Here is an 18,148-nt window from a genome sequence, read left to right as displayed (position 1 = left end):
GGGGAGGATACAAGGTGATCAGGTTGTCCCACGTGGGGCTCAAAATCTTAATCCCCATTTTACAGATGAGGTAATTGAGGCACAGAGAAGTTAAGTGACTTGCCCAAAGTCACACAATTGACAAGCGGTGGAGTCAGGATTAGAACCCATGACCTCTGACTCCCAAGCCCATGCTCTTTCCACTGAGCCATGCTGCTTCCCTAGGAAGCAGCTTTGATAGGAACCAAAAACTCTGAATCTCAATCTTTTAATTCCAGTGTTCCTGTAAATTGTCAGGTAAGTCTCATATTTTCTATCTTCGTTTTCCCTTCTTTCAAAAGTGAACAATTACTATAGTCTTCACCTAGGTAGGGAGAGAGTACCATTTTAGAGCTTTAGAAAATGCAGTGCAGGTGTAAGAATTTATAAATGGTAACTAATGTTATTGACATTTTGACCAATGCATGTTGCCAATTTAACCAACAAACCCCTTTATAGCTAACCTTTCCTTATTGACAAAAACAAAACAAGGACCTATAAAGCATTTTTTTCTATTCAATAGAATTCCATGTCTTTTTAAAGAAAGGTGCATAGCTGCCATTAGCTGCATTCATACACATTAACATTTTTCCTACATTGAGGCAGAAACTGCAATTTGATTTCAACAGCTCTGAGAAAGGGACATTTGTTTTTCAAATACAAACTGATACTTCCCAAACCTATATGGGCAGAAGTCCCTCTGTTATTGTTTTTTCTTTGATAAATGCCAAAAATTTTGTTCAGTTCTTAAAAAGGAAAAACAAAGAAATGTCAGGTTTAAGAGCTTTTAAAATATCTAATGTTCCAGGTTCTAAATTGGCAGTAAGCCAGCTGCTGTCTTAAAGGGACAGGCACTTTATTATACTTCCTAATTCTTTCCAAATCTGTCTTTAGGATATATGAGCTAGCTCTAATATGACTACTCTGTTCTCATCCTCAAGAGGTATACTCTGGTCTCAGCCCATAAATTGAAAATTGAGGATCAGTAAATCAGGGTAGACTATTTCAGAGGGCCATTGTGAATTTTCAGTCAAATCTTCCAGTTTATCTTAAATATTTCATCTTAATGTCACCTTAAGAAAAGTCTTTCATTCATGTAAGTTACAACATCTAGTTCTAAAATGATTACATTTCTCTGCTGACCTTCTGGCAGGAGACTTGCATTTTAGCATGCATGTAACTCTACTATCTTACTAAGGCACTAAATGTGTGACCTTTTTAAAACAGGATCATTCTTATATGAATGGGCAAATACATGAAGGATTTGTGTGGCCAAGGTATGTTGAGAGTAGGCAGTTGAAAAATTCATTTTTGGACAATATTCTCAATAGCTTACAATGCAGTATTCCCATTCCTTAAATAACAAGCCTAAAATTCAAACAATTTTGTGGTCTGAGGTGATTACCTAAGGTTCAACTCTAAAACACTTATACCTTTGAGACAGCCGCAGTTGCCAAACATCTGTTGTAAAAATTAGATATTCATTTTTGTCCTCAGAGTGTTCATAAGTCCAAGGACTTCTGCCAACTCTGATTGCCCTTAGATAGCTTATTTTAAAAATTTTCCATCTTCCATTTTCCTTCATTGAAGTTGCTGCTCAACAGGTTAAATGGAGCTGAGGAGATTTTCATGTCTGTTTATTTTTACAGGAATCAATGTATCCCACCTTTAACTTGCCCACTAACATGTCTGATGTTGAATTTTCTTGTCATATGATCTAGTATCTAAGGACCTGTCAGTTTAAAGGACTTTAAATAAACCTTTTTTTATAATATTTAATACAATTTCAAGGGTGCATACCCTTAGGCTCAGAGTTGAATAGACAAGAGTTCCAGACCGACCTCTTTAGTAATATACATGTTCTTCTACACACACTAATCCCTTAGTCCTTGAGACTTACTGGCAACAGCCCCGAATCCACTAGAATCCAAAAATAAATTCAGAAAAAGTATTCCCTAGGATTCAAGTTCCTGTGTCATTGCCTTTTATTTAATTGCCTCTCTCTCTCAAGCCCCCCACAATACCCAGGGACCGTGGTTATTCTCTTTTGCTGAAATAACTGGAAATTAACTTAATGTTTAAACAGAAAAATTTGTCAGGTATCTAAGCCTTACTCCATGATGAGGATCCTAAATTGGGCCTGGGTTGTAGCAGAGAATTACCTAATCATTCAGTTAGACACAATCCAGCCATCAGGTTGAAGGGACGCTGACAAGTGGGATGAGTTTTTTGTGTCTTTTCAAGATTCAAACATTTTTTTCAGGTAGTATTTGAGGAATAAGTGAAAGTTTAGGGTTTTTTTTTTTCTTTTTAAGCTTTGTGCCTAACTGTCCCCATTTAGTAACCCCAGTAGGAAATCACTGTATAAGAATAAACACCTAAATGCATTAACTTAATAACTGAGACCAGAAATGCCATATTTATAGAGTGGGAAGTTTCTCATGTCCAGAAAAAAAGAAACTGTGGAAATCAATATAAATTAATGCTTAGCTTCTCATGAGATTCCATATTCTCTTTCCCAAACTATTTGTGTTCATTCTCTCTCTCTTTTTCTCCCTTATTTTCAAAGATGACCACTGATGGTGAGACTCTAAATGTATTCCTGTTAAACTATTGTTACTAACAATTTCTTTTATAGTTTGAAGAAAGTTACCCTTGCTTACAATGATACACTTCTTAACTTCTCTGTGCCTCCATTTCCTCACCTATAAATTGGGGATCCAATACCTGTTTACTCCTGTGAACTGTCAGCCCCATATGGGACAGGGACATCCAACCTCATCAACTTCTATCTAAGCCAGTGCTTAAAACAGTGCTTGTCACATAGTAAGCACTTAAATACCATAACAGTAATTACAAATACCATAATAAGCGATTCTTTCCATTTTCTTCTCTCTGCACTATCTCTTTAAAGGCTCTGTTCTAAGAGTTTCTTAATTTCTAATTACTGGATGCCAAACTTATCTGTCTTCTACTGCTGTCTTCCAACTTTTCACAGCTAAACCACCTTATATTGTAGTCTCCCAAGTGCCTAGTACAGTGTCTGCACACACTAAGTACTCAATACAATTGAATGAATGAATTATCTGAGGTTTTACTTCTCTGAGTTTAAAATATGTCTTCTGCTCACCCTAGTTGTGGTTTCCCCACTCAACTCATCATAAAGCAGCTACATGGGAATCCTGCTGCAGCTTATGCTCCTCAGATGCATCACCCAGCAAAGATTAAACACTGCTTCAGTGTGACAGATTGACTATACATTTCAGTATCTCAATGCTGTGTTGCTGCCTTGCCATTTGATGTCCACTATGCTACAACGGTAGCATTGAAAGATCTGCTCTAGAAGTCAAATGTGATTTTGTCATTAAGTCCATATCTCAAAGGCATATAAAAGATTAAACATTGTCTTTTTTTTTCTAAAAAATATTCTTTCCTTGGAGGAGTTCCCCATTGATCCCTATCTCCTTGGTTGAGCCTCACCTATTTAGTGGAAAGAGCATGAGCCTAAAAGTCAGATGACCTAGGTTCTCATTCCAGATTTGCCATTTGCCTGCTGCGTGACCTTAGGCATGTCATTTTACTTCTCTGTGCTTCCGTTTACTCAACTGTAAAATAGGGATAAAATACCCATTCTCCATCCTAGACAGGCGCTCCAGGTACAGTCCATCAAACATTGTATCCACCCCAGTGCTTAGTACAGTACTTGGCACATAAGAACTTCACAACCACCATTATTATTATTACGACCCTTAGCACTTGCATGTCTATCAGTTCATTCATTTAATAGCCTTTTTGCTTATTTTCTTTACCATGTGTATTTTTTATGGTATCTGTTAAATGCTTACTATGAGTTCTAAGTACACTGTTCTAAGTGCTGGGATAGATGCAAATTAATCAGCTTGGACATAGTCCCTGTCCCACTTGGGGCTCACAGTCAGTCCTCTTGTTCTCATTTCATTATATGTATACAATTTATGCCTACCATGTTTCCTTGTTAAAATGTAAGATCCTCAAGGGAAGACAATGGGTCTTCTACTTTTTTGGTATACTACTACACACTTATTATGGTACTTTGCACACAATAGGCCCTCAATATTGATGATGTAAGTACTTTCAATTTGGTCAAAAACTTGATGCTCCATTTGTATGACGTTATCAGTATCCCACAGAAAGATAAGGTTTCTCAGAGAAAATCTGAGAATCACAGCCTCTCTTCCTCTCCCCACCCCACTGTGTCCTTTTAATAGCACCCTAAACTTTTCTGACTGCTCATTCCCTTTTACCCTAACCATTAATTCGAGGCAAGATATTCTCCCATCTCTTTTGTTGAAGATACTTTAGCAGCCCATTCCAGAGCTTACTGCTCCAGAAACAACTGATTTGATCATTCTGTAATAGCTGTAAGATTTGAAAGTGCTTTATGGTACATCCACCTGAGGCTCTGGCTCCTTTATAAAACCACATTCTATGGTTCGTCTAACACTGCATAATAACAATACATAAGCTGTAACATATCAACCCATTGGTGTAGAAACCTATAGAACCATTTTATAGGAATTTATCCCAGCAGGCAAGAATGAGTTGACCCCCCCCAGACGTGAGTCTAATGGGAAGCAAAAAGAGAAGATAAAACAGCGTTTTCCACCCAAATCTTCAGGGGCTTGTTGACTGGAGCTCAAATCTTTCTGGCAACCAAATGGCCAGAGCTCTCTACCTGGCTGAGTTTAATTTGTTATTTATGTCAGCTTTGCATATTTGTAAGGTTCAGGGGGTTTATTACACTGGCCTGACCTTGCCAAGTCAGAGTTAACATGTGGTTCTCTAGTAGCAATTTCTTTCTAATAAACTTTACTTTAAAGAACATATGTGAAAGATTTTGTTGATGATTAAAAAGAACAGTTGCATTTTCATTGTATAAGACCAATTTGATTTTGAAGTTTGTTGAAAGTTACCTCTGGGCTTTAAAGTAAGCTACATATATTTTTATCCTTAAAATTTCTTTGCAGAAACCTTAGTTGTACTTAAGCACATCACCTTGTTTGTGTTTGTTCATAAGGATTAATAGAATCCTCTTAAATAAAATTTGATAATATATGTTCCTAGAGCTTAGTAATTTTCAGAAAATAATTTATTTTTGCCACTGGAATTACCAAAATTTAAGCTGTCCTTAAGCTGCTATGTTTATTAGCAGGCCGATCATTTTTTTTTTTAACTAGAGCAAAGATTTTAGAGAAGGAACCAAAAAAAGTTTACCAAATTTTGTGTAGCAATCTCTTTCAAAAATGTCAATTTCCTGCTATTTTAAACTTCTAAAATTCTCAGATAGACATAGCTATGGATAATAAGACTGAATACATCTTTAGGAATAGTCAAAAGCTCAGGACAGTGAGGATGTCACCTGCCAGACTGATAAATCCATAGATCAGTCTTGGATGACATTTCTTCCAATCCATTCCAATCAATCATATTTACTAAGTGCTCACTATGTGCAGAGCACTGTACTAAGCACTTGGGAGAGTACTTTTAAATAGAATTAGCAGACGCATTCCCTGCCCATCCCCATATAGCCACTGAATCTGTTAAAAGGGACAGAGAAAACACTTGAATTGGGAAACTAACAGGTAGCTCAAAACCAGGACTTAAAATCACTACAAACTTAGATAGGCTGAGAGGAAAAGAAATATCATCAGGATGGATTCCCTCCCATTCCCCCGCCCACCCCCACCCCCCCCACCCCCATATGGAGGACCACTCAGCCACAGAGTTAATTCAAGAGCTTGGTTTGCTAAGGGCCAAAGCCTGTTATTTATTTGCTCAGTGGTTCACCCACTGGTATAATTTTACCTAACCTTTCATTTTAGAAGCATCAGTGCTCAGGGAAAGTCTGGGTCAATACCATAAGTTTCATCCTATGCCCGTTAGAAGATCTGGTCACATTCATTGGATTTCATGTATTCTATCAATGCAATGTGGGGATAGAGATGTTCAGCCCCTGATATGGTTGTACTCTGATTCTAAACAAGTTCTTGCCTCTAGGAATCATAACTGAAAATAGACATTTAGCTTAGTTGTCTAAGAGCTTGGGGAAAGGCCTGGATACTGAAGTTTGACTTGTACCACCCTTGCCTCTTCTACTGTTTGACTGTAAGGAGTATTGATTATCAATTATACTATCAAGCAGAAAGGCCAAAACAGGTCCACTAGTCTCTCTTGCACAGGGAAACAAGTAGTGGTTTTAAGATGCCTCCATAATCTTAAAAGCTTAAAAGTGAAGAGGGAGGGGGTATAATTCCCACCCAGTGCACAGCACAAGAATATTATATGATGACCTTGTACAGCATGTACACCTGAGGGCAAGTAGTAGCTTTTGGGGATAAGCAAGGAAACAGGCAATGGGTGCAGCAATTTTGCATTCAGCAGGACTGCCGCTGCTCCATTCCCCTAAAAGATCTTTTCAACCAGGCTTACAGAGTTAGAGTTTGAGTTAGAGGACAGGGAAATGGTGGACTCCTGCCCCTCAAGAAGTTATAAGTCACCACAAAAAGCCTGTTTGATGCATAGAATGGAAGGAGGGGGGAATAGGAGCTGTTTCACTGTGCTCACCAGAACCTCTTAAAGGAGAGTATCTTCGAACAACAGTTTCCACAGTCATATTAACATTAAACAGCTGTCACAGCCTCATGTTCTAGGCATGCATTTGGTGTCCAGTAAAGGTAGAAAAGTGGGTATTTTTCAGTTGAAATACACTGTAGGTTGTTTCATAATGCAAAACTGTGAGGCCTAGATGGTATATCAGTTCCTCCTTTAATTTCCAGAGATAAGCCAGACCCTGTAGAGTTATTTTGAAAGATTTTGTTCCAGAAAAAAACAAAAACACTAGCCAGACACATATACACTACATGAGGTGAGGAATTTTTTTTTTCTGATGATGTTTAAGAATACAGTAGATTTGTATCCATTATGGCAAATTGGAATGGAAGGTGACTAGGCCAGATGACTTACCTCAACCACTTCAATTTTTTTTAAATGGTTATTTGTTAAGCACTGACTACGTGCCAGTCACTGTACTAAGCCTGGGGTAAATATAATTTAATCGGATTGGATGCAGTTCATCTCCCATATGGGGCTCACAGTCCTAATCTCCATTTTACCAAAGAGGCAACTGAGGCATAGAGAAGTTAAGTAATTTCCTCAAGTCATGCAGCAGACAAGTGGCTGAGCTGGGATTAGAACCCAGGTCCTTCTGACTTTTAGGCCTGTGCTCCATTCACTAGGCCATGCTGCTCAATCTTTAGGACACTGCAATTCTATGTCTTATTTAATTTATCTACTTACATGGTGCTGCTCCATGAGCAAAGCACTTTCTTACGTACGGGACCAGAAACTCTGAATAAAGTGAGGAGAAAAGCAAAGCAGTGAAGAGCTAAGAACATAAGGGCATTTTGGGGGACTTATATCTTCTTTTGAAGTGTATAGCATTAGCCACTGTCAGGGAGAAGATTCCAAGCCAGACAGTAATTGCAATAATGGAACAGACAAATGGTCTATGTTCCCATTAAAGTCATCAACACCTCTAATTTTTGAAAGGGTCTTGTTTGAAATACAGTAATTGTGATTATGTTGTCCATAAAGTCTATAAGAGATGGGTAATTGTCAGCATGTGTATTACTGAAAGTTACAGTGTCTTTCCAGTACCCTTCCGGTATTAACTAACACAAATCTCAACACGGAAGGTCAATTTGGAGCTGAACAACCTTAAAGACAAAGCAGTATGTTTCGTAGCATTTTAAAATGAAATAAAATGCCTTATTAACTCATTTTCTTACTTTCTGGTGGTTTTTATTTTGTTCTCTTTCTTTTCCAATATTGTTTATTTTGGTAAGTAACTCTTGCTCCAAAACCAGAAAGTTCTGTTCCTCCTTCATGTTCTTTTATGCTTTGCCCAACTCTAACTAATTGTCCTTTGATAATTTCCCCCATGCTGCTTTTCTTAGACTCAAGTTGTTTTTTGCCCGTAATCATTTTTTCCTTTGTTGAAAGCATTGTTGAAACATTGTTTCCTTGCTATCCCACATTGAGGAGGGACCAATGTAGTACCTGAGCCCTTTGCTTGGAGAAAAACAGTAAGTTAATGCCACCAGAGCTTTAATTTTTAGAACAAACCCTTAAAATTCTCCTCAAAACCCTAAGGACCTAATCCTGGCAGAAAATACACAAAACTCCAACTGAAGCCAACCCAGCTATGGAAGCCAATCTCATCATGGAGGTCAGTGGGAGTGGTGCATCAATTGCTGATGGAGGAATGTGGTCCATCAGTATTATTCATTTGTGCCAGTTCCAATCCTTTCCCTTGCCCGAGTCCCAAAGGGTCTTAATTATTTGTTGATAGGATAGGTCCAATGCTACAGGAAAGAACTTTTTTTTCCCATTTTGAGTCAAAATAAACCTAAGCATAATGTCAGCTTATTTTCCATGCTACGTCCTTAAAAATTGTTTTGATTTGTGCAAGCCAATCTGCAAAGTTACAAGATTCTTTCATTCTCTAGGCAGGTAATCAAAAGACAAGATTCAAAACTGCCCAATTTAATTTTTAACAAGGTTCTATGCCATTCAAACAAGTGTGAAGTGCAATTTATAAGCTTAACATTCAACTGCTAAATTATTCCCCACATCTTTTCAGGTGACTTTCCACTCCTACTGAAGAATCTTTTATTGGAAAGAGTAAATACATATAGATAGATAGATAGATATGTAAACCTAGTAACACTGTTAAAACACTTAACAAATCGCCCTGTCAAGGCTGGAAATGGCAGTGTGTCCATTCACGTTTGAGGTCTCTGCTTCTCTTTTTCTTTCTTTGTTTAAAATATGTTGACCACCCAGTGACCTCTTTAACCCATCGGTCGAAAATTACAACCAGCCACACAAACAAGCAGCTCGAGGTCAGAAGGAGCAAGGTCTGCTAAAAGTTAGTAATCATACATTAATTCCCTGACATAATTAATCAAAACGAACCACCGTTATCTAGCAAGAAACCTTTAACCTATTACAATGGGGTCAATTTGCAAACCACTTGAGCCTGGGAGTTTGGTACAAATAGCATGCACCCTTCATCCGGGATGCCCTAAGAAAGGAAAAATGCCTTTGAAGTCCAAAATCTACCAGATTCAAATATAATTTCATCAATCAAGTTAAAAGGCTCCCTCCCTCTGAAAGGATTTCATGTAGATCTGTCATCTCGTTCTGTTTGGTGGGTGACTAGAAATCCATTTGTTAGATTTTTTTTTTCAGAATGGAATAGTCCTCAGTTGGCTTTGTCAAACTAGCCAAAATTTTATCAAAGGGAGGGCCAGAAAGATGATTTGTGGAGTACCTATTTCAGCCTAGTTAAGAGAGAAGTAAATCAGAGGCTTTTTATACCAATGAGCTAATAGAATTTTTATTTCCAAGCTTAAGAATGCAGTGGGCTTGGATTGAAAACATGCATGATTTATGCAGTTGATCATGGGATGTTTCAATCTCTGCTAATAGTGTTGATTTCATAATGCCGATGTAAAGTTCAGCTAAATTTGTCCATGATGTATTATGCTGCTTTATAGCACCAAATTCACAGAATATACATATATGCTTATAATGTAAAAAAAAAGGAATGCATGCATGGTCACCCCAGAGTGCTTTCCTGTGACAATATCTCAAGAAATTAATAAGGTTGCCAAGGCCCTAAAATATATTTAATATCAAGGTATCATGCAATTAATTTGGGAACATGTGTATGTCTTTGTTTGAAAATAACACTGCTGATAATATTTTATCCATGTGCACAAGACCTTTTTCTTGATATTGTTAATGAGTTCAGGATAAAGAGTAAAATTAATTCCCTCTTCCCCTTCCCTCTCTCTTTCTGGGGTTTCTTTGATAACAGTGAAAGGGGAAAGACTTGGGGGATGGGAAAAAGAGAGGTAAACTGAAATCCCAAATCTGAGAAATCTGTTAAAATACAATCTGCAATATCACAGGGGCCTAAAATTGCATTACACTCATAGATTGATTCACTTATTGCAGTATCTTCTCAGGAACTCTTCTCTGGTCAACAAGTACTTTCTTCAGTCAATCAGTAGAATTTTTTGATCACTTACTCTGCACAGAGCACTATACTAAGCACTTGGGATAGTACAAGAGAGTTAGTAGACAATCTAGCAGAGAGAAAGATGGGCACTAAAATAAATAACATATAGAAGGAAGCAATGTGGTAGAAAGATATTACATAAGTACAATGGGGGTAATCCAAGTGCTAAGGTGACACAAAAGGACAGAAATAGCAGTTGTGGAGGCTATAGGTGGAGAAAAAAGAAATTGATCAGGGAAGACCTCCTAGAAAATATATAATTTCAAAAAGTTTTTAAAGATAGAGAGCAGAGGTCTGTTGGATGTGAAGGAGGTGGTGTTCCAGGCAGGGGAAGGGCATGGGATTATGGGGCTTTTCCGTTAGTCAAGCCAGGATGCTACAAGTGCCTGGACCAGCCTTGTGGTCGATGGAGAAGAAGGGGCAGATCCTGGAATCTCTCTGCAATTTCACTCTCATTTTGTCCAATATCAAACATCCCACTGCAGCAGTGGATATCGCTTTGTGCCTCCCTTCCCATCTGTTTCCTACAAACCTCAGTGGATCACTATTTGTGTAGAGGCAGGTGTTTCTAGAAGTATTCCATTTCAAGCTCTTCTATATGCAAAACCCTGTACAAGATGTTGGGGAAAAGTACACAACTGAGAATTGAACTCAGTTTCTGGCCCTCAAAGGGGTCACAATCTAGAAATAAGGTGGGAAGGGTTGGGAATGGGCATCCAGTGCTTAGTATAGTGCCTGGCACATAGTAAGAGCTTAACAAATGCCATAATTATTATTATTATCCTTATTATAAGGAAATGTGAAAAAACAAAAAACACAACTATCATGAAACAGTGGAGACAAGATAAATACCTTAGAAGCTACAGAACAGTTCGGCTAAAAGGTAACTTTCAGCTTCTCACCTCCCAAGGAGGGCTATTCAGAGTCAGTCACCACAGTCACTGTCATAACCAACCCAGCACTCTCAAAGATAGTAATCAGGCTGCTGCTTCATCCACATACTGATGAAATGGAGAAGATGCCCTATGCCCTAATGTCGGGAGGAACAGCAGCTGCAGGTTCCAGGCAATGGGTTGTCAATGCCAGTTTCATTGCAGAAGATATTAGTCTGTCTAGTTTTGTACTTAAAAATCAACTGAGTCTTTTTAAAGTTCTCAATTTCCAGTTGCTTTCTTGGGTGAACCTATCTTATCTTGTTTTCTCCTTCAATCCCCAAGCACCAATATCTCAATCCAAAGAGATATTCCCAACACCCCTAACTGGCTCTTTCAATCAGTACATAAAATGCCCTGTATGAGAACAGTAATAGTGACCAACATCAAAAGACATTCTTCCACTTATTAACTAATATTTGTGATGTTTTCTTCACTACTTGTTGTGCATAGGCTGTTTTCTCTCTGTCTCTTGCTGCTAAAACCTCCCTGAAACCTCACTTTTTAAAATGTGTTACCCCATTTCTGATTGCCAACCCTTGGCTAGTATGTCTGACATCTCTCAGTGATCCATTGTTACTCCATATTATTTTTAGTTATACATCATCTCAGCCTTCCTCTTGACTCAGAGACATCTCCTGATACGGAAGAGCAGCTCCCTTATGAAGCTCAAGTAGCAGAAGGGACTATTTATAGAAGAACAGTGCCTCATCTTCCACTTCAGAAACAAGATGGCCTATTGCATAGAGCACATGACCTCAAGGAGTTAAGTCACTTCACGTCTCTATACCTCAGTGTCCTCATTTGTAAAATGGGCATTGAATACCTATTCTCCCTCTGATTGAGACATGTGGGACACATGGGACAGGGACTGTGTCCACTCTGATTATCTTATATCTACCCCAGCACTTAATACAGTGCTTGGCATGTAGTAAGCACTGAAGAAATGTCACAATTATTATTATTATGGCCGGGAGTCAGGAGACCTGGCTTCTAATCCCAGCTCCTTTACTTGCCTGTTGTGTGATCTTGAGCAAGTCAGTTAATTTCTCTGTGCCTCAATCTCCTCACCTATTATGTGAGAATTAAATAATTGTTCTCCCACTAAGATTGGGAGCCCTTTGTAAGATAGAGACTCCATCTGACCCTCAGTGCCAGCACATAGTAAGGTTTCAACAAATATGAGGTACTATTAGAATCAAAATTATTTATTTTTTATTATTGGACAGCAGTAAACATTTATTTCAAACAGCAGCCAGCTGTCTTCAACATGATCCCGGTTCCATTCCTTTCTCTCTTCTCCTCCTGTCCCTTGTTGTCCCCACATTTCAGAGAAAATCACAAGCAAATTAATTCCCATTTAGAGTGTTTTTTCTCACCCCAAAGCATGAATTGGGCTGAAGGCTGATTGCTCTATCCATGTTAGGAATGGGATAAATGTTGAAGGTAGTTATAATCTTTTGCTTTGTTACCATTTGAAAATGATTAAGAGTTGCTGGCATCTAAAGAGAAATGTGTAGCATGTGGAAAGTCGTGTCTGCTTAACAGTCATTATCACCAATTAGATGTAATTTAAAATAGCATTCAAAATCAATATTATTAATTTTATGCCCTATCCACAAGTGTTCTGAGTTTTTCCATAATAAAGAATTACTTCATACCATTATGATACAGATATTTTCTAAAAATGCCAAGTATTTGTGTAATCAATTTAGCTAGAAAAAAAGCTAACTTTTGCTATGTACTATGAAAATAATTATGAAATATCTTCCCTTTGATATTATTTGAGGCTATTTGTGCCTCAAGTCTAAATGTGGAGACAAAGACAAAGAGGAGGAGGAGACAGAAGAGGAGGCAGAGAAGAGGAAAATGTAATAGCAAGAATGAAAGACATGGCCTGTTTGTTGCAGAATATCTGATCATATTCACAAAAATAGATGTCATTCAAAAAGATTTTGCAATATCCATGCCTCCCACATTGGTTGTCTTCTTTATACACAATTACATGCTTACAGTTTCTTCTCTTATAATAACCTGCTCTTATCTGAATGTGAAATAATATGAACTATGAGTAAGCAATTAGCAATAAAATATTGATTTCTTAAACTTTGTTTTAAGAGAATAAAGGATAAGAAAGTCACAGATCACACATCCTCCAAAACTGCCCTAACTCTCATTCTGTATGAATTGTTCAAAATACAATTCAATGAAGAAACACATTACATTTTCCAGGCAGCCACTTCTTCTGCTTAAAATGAGAAATTCACACATGTTCCATCTGTTCCCTCCCCCACACTCGTTCCTCCAGCTCCCACAGGGTAGTGAGTTTATTAGCTAATGTTATAGTTTAAGTCTTCTTCAGGCAACATGATGAACATCCAAACCACACCTCCCCTGTCCTGGAGCTGAAAGTTACTAGTCATCCCCCACGCACTTCAACCTCCTCCTTCCTGGGAGAAATGAATCCCTCCTGGAGAAATCTGAGAACTGGGCCACCCTGCTTGTCCTCCCAACTGCAAAGCATCTTTTCTGAGAAAATGTGGGGATGAAATGAAACACAATGCTAAGCAGCTTCTGCCTCCACAGAGCTGCACAAAACACTGTAGGTAAAGCCAAAAATGAGCTGAGCTAAGATAACAAAAGGCGCTTGTTTTGATCCTAAGTGGTCTTGTGGTTTCATTCTTACTAATGTCAGATACATTACAAGGATACAGGGCAGGCGACATGATTTCATAAATATGCAGGGGCTTCACACCTTGAGACAAGATCCCTATTGTACAAAAGCGCATGGAAAGAAAAGAAGAAATCTTGAAAGCAGCTCTAAAATTACACCTATTCTCAAGGAAGATAAAAATCTAGGCCAAAAAGACCATTCATTTCAACAAGCTCATAGGAGCACATCTAAAAAATTTCTAGTCATGTGTTCATCCTTAACAAGGAAGAAGGGAATCATATTAAATTAAATGTATATCATTCCCACCCTCCTCCTGGCTCCTTTTTGTTTATTTTTAGAACTGTTTATAGTGAGCTCATATTGATAACCTAAATGGCGGGCCCTAATTCCATCCCTCAAGTAGTGAGCCTCTTGGCATATACAAATCCAGCCAGAATAGGAAATTCTCAGAATCTCATTATGAACTATATTTTTGGCAGCATTAACCCAATTTTTGCAGACTAAGGCAGAAATGCACTATAAATTATTCAGATAAATGAGGCTAAAAAATAACTTTGGCTGGGACTACAAAACGCTGTCATAAATATCTGGTTAATGAAGGCCAAAGTTTATTTGGGGAGCTAGGATTCTTCAAGTAATTCACTAGTGCAATTACAGCCTTTATTCTCAATTAACAGGATATCATATTTCAGGGTAAAGAAACCCTGAAATTTCTGTAAGATTCAGGCTGTGTATTTTTTTGCCTGTAATTATCTGGATAATTTACTAATGTAAATATGTCTCAAAGATGATTTTCAAAGTCTAGCAATATTCTAAAGGTTAAAGTAGTGGATTGGGAGTGAGAAACCTTGAAATTCAGATTTTCTTCTCTGGTATACTGATGACTTGCTTAAATGGCTTTTATTTGACTGAGTATTCTACCTGAAATATTCTGGCAATTCTGTAATTGGATAATGTATTGTGGAAGGTTTAGAACTATGCAATGTACAAATAAGTTACAATTGTATATGGGTAAAGAGCTACAGTTACAGATCCAAACTTCTGAACACTTGTCTGACTTTATGAGACTTTTGGGTTCTTCCAAAATGGTCTTAACCACTTGCAGATGAAAAGTTTGGATCAGAATTTATGTTATCAAGCTCTAAGGAAATGTCCCTAGGTAGAAGGTTTGGCTGTAGTCATTATTTCTTTTCATTCTAGAAGCCAAAATACTGATTTCATAAACAGTCTCTCATTACAAGAATACTATTGTTGTCAAGGAGCCTTATAAAATTTTGAATGCAATATAAGGATCAGGATTACAGATGAAGAAGTCCAACAAATGCATATGTGACAACAATAAAATAAAAACAATTTTAAAAGTTTCCAAGTTAAAGAATGCTCTATCTCTCCAACTCAATCGCCTGACTTGGTGCCAATTACTAGCAGCAAGAGGTGGTATTTCAATTGGCCTCTGTGAGAAACTGGATTTATAGCTTTAGTTAAAAGATGCACACAGTAGGCAAATCTTGCCTTATTTCTTTTTTCCCTGAGTTCTTTATTTAAAGCTTCCTTTAGCATGAACCTTCACATAGTAGGCACTTCACACTGTTTTGGCTTCTCCCACATGAAATTCTTGGAATCCTTAATACTTTGAAACCATCCTTCTGTCCCCAAAGCAAGTGCAGGTATCAGTTTACCCAATTAAAACCTGAAACAATTAATAAAATCAAGGAAATGTCACTCAAATTCCACTCAATGGTCTCCTGACATCTCCAAATGACAAATAGATTAACAATGGGGTGCTATAAAAAGGTTAAAACATTTTCTAAGTTAATTAAGAATACAGGCAAATCATCAAGTTTTTTTAGAAACCATATATGCTGACTCCTACTAAATGAATCATTGAGAGGCACAAAACTCAGGTTCTTGTGTGGTTCTTGCAGTCCTCCTCCATGCAAAATGAGGGAACTTAAAGACCACTGGAAGGAATCAACACCCACTACTTTACTATTGTTAAAAATGAACATCGGGACAGCTGTGGAGCCCAAAATATCAGTCATGTGATTCAGTTCTGATACTAACAGAATGCACATTAAAAATGATTTTAAAATGACCAATATCAGTGGCATTTAAAATTGAGTTTCTTCTTCACAAACATCAATCTTAGTTTGAGCACAGGGATGAAACAAAACTATATTTTTATAGAGAATGCTCTCAAATAAACAAAATCAAAGAGAAGTGTTTGACACAAGAGATTTGTTAGGAGAATATAGCTATCAAGAAAAAAAAAAAACATTTTCCAGAGCCTAGAACAGTACCACATGCACATAGGTGTCTAATGGATGCGTTTGACAAGTCTGACAGTGATGAATCTGGAACTCAGAACTTGATGGGGGTGGGATAGGAAGAAGGAGAATGGTAATTGCTTGGGAGAACTCTATTTTATGGGAAGCACTTGGTTAGAAGCAGTGGTTCATGTCAAATGTCCCTGTTTTTATTTGTGTTTGTGTCTTCTAAACCAAGTGTGCATCCCAAAAATGTTTTTCATCATTTTAGCTTTCTACCCAAAAGTCCACTGTATTTTTCTTTATACTGAGTCTTCTGACTTTTCCTCATCTACATTACAAATTAGATTTTCCAGATTAAGGCAATTTGAACCATTTAATTTCCTTAGTCATACAGGTTTAAAAGGAAAAAAAGTATACATAGATTTTTGGTAACTGAATTTATTTTAGGAACTAATCTACTGAGTAAATGTATTTTCAAACTACTTTTAAAGCTGTATTTGTTCATGTTGCACACCTCTGTCCAAAGAATGTTAGTTGTGCCTGTGTGCTCAAAATCTTCCAGAAAAATGCAGGTTTGAGTGCTAGTAGAACCTCTTTTCAAGTTTTATTTCTAAACTATTGGGTTGTTTGGAGGGGAAAAAAGTAAATGGAGCCATTTTAAAGGCTTTTAAAGGCTTCCAACTTTTATTTTGCTTCATTAAAACGTTTTCATGCTGCACATCTGAAATCGTCAACAAAATCTTTTCCTGCCTTATCAAATTCAGGTCATTTCAAGCTCGGCAGAGAGTAGATTCACGATCCTATTCAGTAAGATTCCCTTGTCAAGAAGGCAAGCAAACAATGCAACTTGGGTACAGCCACAGATTTAAGGAAGGTTTAAACCGTTGGTTTAAAAGCTGTTACTGCTTTTTACTCCCATAAAGCTCCTTCCTTTTGTTCTATTTTGAGGCCTGTTAGTAGTACCCTTCAGACATTTTATTGATCTTTCTCCCCCTCTAGCTCATACATGCTAATTGTACCTCTGTAGCAAAACAATCTTATTATCATGTTAATTAGTGGGAGGGCTGTTGAGGTTTTCCACTTCATTACCTGCTAATTTCAAGATAAATGAATCCACAGGTTACTAAGTAAATAAGGTCACCTATCAAGTACTTGTAAACGTGTTTGTAAACAAGGCTGGGGGGGTGGGCAGGGAAGACGACGGGTGAGGGGAAAGGGGACATGTTTGGTTTTCAAATGAGCGGGATGGTACGGAATGGCTTTGGATGGATTTTGGAATATCATGCTGGGATGGCTGTTTCCCTTGAACTGATTTCGTTATGGAAAGTGAATGTTTGTTGTCCACCTGGCTCTCTAGTGGGACGTTTCCTTTACTGCAACCACTTTGTTCTCTCAAAAGCAGCTCTTTCTGAGAAGATTACTCATTCTGTCGATTGGGTGGCTTTTGTCACTTTTATGTTGAGAGCCAGGAGTAAGGACATGCCTGGACACAGGAACACTGAGCAAGGGTTGGGTTGAGAAGAGTTAGTTTGGTGATTCTCTAGATTAATCCCATTTATTGGTCTTCTCTCCCGTCCAACTCTAGAGAGTCACCTTTTGTTTTGTAACTCATTTTCTTTGAGTTAGGCACTGTTGGAAAAACAAACAAACAAACAAATACTGCATGCAGGTAGCCAGAGAGTAAAGAGAGCTCAGTAAAGGTAAAAAAAAATTTAGCCTGTTACAAAGATGGAACCCCACAAAACCAAAAAAAAAACAAAAACCAAACCACCCCCAAAAACCAAAGTGGTCAGGAAGCTATGATACCAGAAACGAAATAAAGACACCAACCAAGAGGCTGGATCAGGATTCGATATGAACTTTTTGCTTCATTCAATTTGTAAACAGTCTCATAAAAGATGGATGATAAATGTTTTGTCATTGACTGGATTACTGGCTCAGATCCTTATTTTAAAGCTTTTTGCCCTTTATCAACCATGTTTGGATTTATTTTGAGACCACTCTAAATTTTCTGCTTTGTAGGTGGATTCTCAAGAGACATCATTTCAACAATCCAACTAGCATCTGAAACAATGAATTCTTCCTTTTTTTAATTAAGATAATAAATTAGTCTTAAATTATCCCTGAA

Source organism: Tachyglossus aculeatus, chromosome 5, assembly GCF_015852505.1.
Source record: "Tachyglossus aculeatus isolate mTacAcu1 chromosome 5, mTacAcu1.pri, whole genome shotgun sequence".
In the NCBI taxonomy this organism is placed as follows: Eukaryota; Metazoa; Chordata; class Mammalia; order Monotremata; family Tachyglossidae; genus Tachyglossus; species Tachyglossus aculeatus.
Note: the sequence above shows the minus strand (reverse complement) of the source record.